Source organism: Nomascus leucogenys, chromosome 18 (genome assembly GCF_006542625.1).
Source record: "Nomascus leucogenys isolate Asia chromosome 18, Asia_NLE_v1, whole genome shotgun sequence".
Classification (NCBI taxonomy): Eukaryota; Metazoa; Chordata; class Mammalia; order Primates; family Hylobatidae; genus Nomascus; species Nomascus leucogenys.
Genome location: NC_044398.1, coordinates 479,647 through 484,048, shown reverse-complemented (window position 1 = coordinate 484,048; position 4,402 = coordinate 479,647).

The following is a 4,402-nucleotide window of genomic DNA, read 5'->3' as shown; positions in this document are numbered from 1 at the left end:
GGGACCTGGACAAGGAGCAGACTTGCTCCAGTGGCCCAATGGCTCTGAAGGCCCCGCCCGAGGATTTGCTGGAGCCAGGTGGGAGGGGAGCGGGCAAGGGCAGCCCCAGAGCGTCAGTGGAGCCGTTTACTGCGATGGAAGGCCCCTGCTTTGAAGAAGCTGCCAGAGCCACTTGCGGATTAAGTTGGAGGCTGGGAGGAGCCTGGAGACAGGAAGTTCTGTAGAAAGAAGCGTCTGCAACTGAGACACGGGGCTAGGACAGAAGACTGAAGTGGAGGGGTCCTGAAGGCTTCAGGAGAGATGAGAAGAGCTCAGGACTGCACCCTGAGGGCACCTAGCCCAGAGAGCCCACAAGAAAGGGTGAGAAGATGAGACCAGAGGTGAAGGGGGAGCAGGAGGCAGACAGCCTCCCAGGACATCCGGAAGAGAATCTTCCAAGGAGGAAAAGGGGTCAACAGCAGGCCCACCATATATGGTTGTTCAGGTTGAGCACTGTACAAGCCACTCACCCACAGACACCACAGATGAGGATATTTATATTTATATTAATTTCTGAGGGCTGCTGGAACAAATTACCTCCAACTTCGTGGCTTAAAACAACAGAAATTTATTCTCTCACAGTTCTGGAGGGCAGAAGTCTGAATCGAGGTGTCAGGAGGGCCACACTCCCTCTGGAGGCTCCAGGGAAGGAGGCTTCCTTGCCTCCCCAGCTTCCAGTGGCGGCCAGCAGTCTTTGGCTTGTGGCCACATCGCTGCAGTCTCTGCCTCCGTCGTCATGCGGCCTCCTCTGTGTCTCTGTCCTGTGTTCCCTCATAAGGACACCACCAGGCCCACCCTACTCCAGGTGACCTCAACCGTCTACATCTGCAAAGCGCTGTCCCAAATAAGCTTAGTCTGAGGTTCTGGATGGGCATGAGTTTGATGGGCACCAGTCACCCCAGGACAGGAGTGGAGCCATTGGCTAGAAGAGTTCTCATAGCAGGGACTCAGGGCAAGGGCGGTGCTGGTGGCAGATGCATCCTGGCCCTCGGCTCGCCTGGGCTCCCCAGAGACACAGCAGTGGGGAACGCAGAAGACAGGCGTGCAGACCTGCGTGGCATCTGATTCTGTGCTCACGGAGCCAGGCCTGCTCCCGTCCTCCCAGCGGGCAGGTCCGGCCGCCCCTCCTCCTTGGACCGTCAGAACCCCAGAGGTCACCTGGCCAGTCAGGAAGAGAAACCCAGAGCTTGGCAGATTTGTCCCCACTCAGTCCAGCGTGTGGACCCCCAAAGGCTGAGGGGCTGACTGGGGCTGCTCCTGAGAGCATCACCATGGTAGACTGGGGAGAAGTCACCCCAAATCCTCTCTGCCACCTTCTTTTGAGAAATGGCAAGCTCAAGCCACCAGGGCTGGTGATGGCAGCCACAGTGTCCCCCTCCTGCCACCTTCCTGGTCGTCTCCTAGGCATCCTGGAGCACAAACACAGACGTTACATGACTTGCTGAAGGTCACACGGCCACCATGGGCAGAGCTGGGGTCAGAGAGCCCCAGAGTGCAGCCCCGGAGGCCTCCTCAGCCACCACGTTGCTCATCGTAGCAGCAAGGGCTGCACCGCCCCCCGCAGGTCACTGCCAGGAAAACGTGCACGGAAACGAAGCCCCCGCTGATCGGGGCCAGGGTTCCCCCGACTCGCCCTCTGGGGGCCGTCCTGGGTACTGCAGGGCCCTGAGCAGCGTCCCTGGCCTCCACCCACTCCTTGCCAGGAGCTCCCGAGTCGTGACAACCACAGATGTCCCAGACACCGCCCGGCGTCTGCTGGGGCAGGAGTGGGAAGCAGAAGTCTAAGGTGCAGAGTGGCTCCTGTGTCTCTTTCTGGAGACGTTCCATTAAATAGGATCTTTCCTGTATTAACAAATGCTCAGCCTTACAAACCGCTCTGTGTAGGAGCCGACACAGACGGAGCCCTGGCTGGGCTCCCGCTTTCCATGGTGCAATCAGGGAAACCAGGCCCAGAGGCCACGTCACAGGCAGAGCTGACGTTCCAGCCCGGCCTCCTCCGAGCCCAGAGCTTGCTGCCTTCCTCTTCCTCCTCCTCCCTCACCCGATGATTCTGCTGGGACCGCCCGGGAGCCCAGGAGGGGCGGGTATGCAGCCGCCTTGAAGTCGGCTGTCACTTCCTGTCTCCTGCCGTCATCATGGCTGTGATCTCACCAGGCTGTAATTACCTCTTTGTGTGTCTTCCTGCTGGTCAAGGCAGCTGCGGCTGAGCTGCAGCCCTAATTACAGCCCGAAATAAGCGCAGGTGGGCCTCCCACCACGTATGCCGGCTGCTGTCCTGAGCACCTGGCTCCAGCCCTGTGCTGCCGTCCTCAAAGACCCCCACTCCGTAGATGCACAAGGCCAGGCTGGGAGGGCAGACGAAACCGAGGCAGGCCTGGGCCAGGCACAGAGCCCTGCACCGAGGGGCCGCGTGGATGCTTGGGGAGCCAGACCAGGGCTGCCGCCCTGAGAGAGGAGAGAATTTGTGCAGAAGTGGTGGTGGATGGAGCTGGGTAATCCTGGCCACAGACCTGTCAGTCAGGAGAGGCTTCAAGCACCACAGGAACCAACAACCCCAAAGCTCAGTGGCTTCAACACAACCAAAACTCTTCTCGCTTACTCTGCAGGGGAGTCCAGTTGTTTTTTGTTTGTTTGTTTGTGATGGAGGCTCGTCTGTCGCCCAGGCTGGAGTGCATGGCGCGATCTCGGCTCACTGCCAGCTCGCCTCCCGGGTTCACGCCATTCTCCCTGCCTCAGCCTCCTCCAAGTAGCTGGGACTACAGGCGCCCGCCACATGCCCGGCTAATTTTTGTATTTTAGTAGAGACGGGGTTCACATGTTGGCAGGCTGTCTTGAACTCCTGACCTCAAATGATCCCCGCCTCGGCCTCCCAAAGTGCTGGGATTACAGGCATGAGCCACTGTGCCTGGCCCAGTTTTCTTTTTGAGCCAGAGTCTTGCTGTCACCTAGCCTGCAGTGCAGTGGCGTAATTCCAGCTCACTGCAGCCTCGACCTCCTGGGCTCAAGGGATCCTCCTACCTCTGCCTCCCAGGCCACAGACGTACGCCACCACAGCTGGATGATTTTTAAATTTTTGTAGAGACGGGATCTCACTATGTTGCCCAGGCTGGTTTCGAACTCCTGGACTCAAGCAATCCTCCTGCCTTGGCCTCCCAAAGTGCTGGGCTCACAGGCATGAGCCACTGCACCCCGCCCCCACCAAGGGCTTGTCTGATGTTGACACGCGCCTCCAATCATGACCACAGCGAAGTGGACTGGGAAGTAGCACGATGGCTCCTAACATTCCCGATGAAAGTGGGCCACGCCCCTTGCACGTTTCAGGGGGCAAAGAAAGGCCCAGGCTCACCCTCGGCGGGGTGGAGAAGTGGCGCAGGGATCCGCGGGGCAGCGCTGCCGTCGCCAGCCTCCGAGATGCCCCTGCGAGCCTCGGTTCCCGGCGTTCACGGCCTGGTGCCGTCCCTTCCCCTGCACAGCCGGAACGGGACTGCAGAAGCAGCGGACAGAGTGTGGCCTCCGAGGCGGGTCACGAAGGACATCGTGGTGTCCCCTTCCCTCCTGGGTGGGTTGCTGGCTCGGCTGTGCAGCCGCCATGCGGTGGGGTCGCTCGCGCAGCTCCCAGGGAGCACCTGCAGCCGCTGCCAAGAGCCGCGCGGGCTCCCCTGCGGGGGAGTGGCCGCCTCGCGTCGAGCCCCGGGGGAGTGTGGCCCCGGTAACCTCATGAGAGACCCCAAGCCAGAGCCTCGCAGCAAAGCCGCCGCCGAGACGCTGTGACAATAGTACATGCTTGTTGGTTTTAGGCCTCTAGGTTTGGGGTGTGATCTGTGAGGCCGCAGCAGCCTGCCCGACCTCACAGCAGATCCTGATGAGAGGGGCCTCGGTCCGGCTCCTGCTGGCTCATGCAGAGGGGTCAGCTGGGCTCAGCTCGCGGTCGTGAAGTCAGGCGTGATGGGAGCTCGGGCCACCGTGCTGACACTGCGCCTGCCCCCAGCGCATTTTGGGGATGACCTCATGGATGGTAAAAGCGCTCAGCAGATTAGAAGGGCCAACAAATGGGGCCTTTACTACTTGGGAGGGAAAAGGAGCGTACAGCCAGATGGGCCCAGAGTTGAATTGCAGGTCGCTGCCCTCCCGCCTCCGGGCCTGTTTCCTCCTCCATAGCAGAGCTTTGACCCTGAGTTCGCTGAGATGGCACATCCATCCCGAAGCCCTGAACTGAGCAGCAGCGATGACCAGGGAGGCACGTGTTCACCAAGCACCCACCGTGCACCAGCCCAGCATTACTGAGCACCTACTGCACACCAGCCCAGCATTACTGAGCACCTACTGCACACCGGCCCTGCATTACTGAACACCTACTGCACAC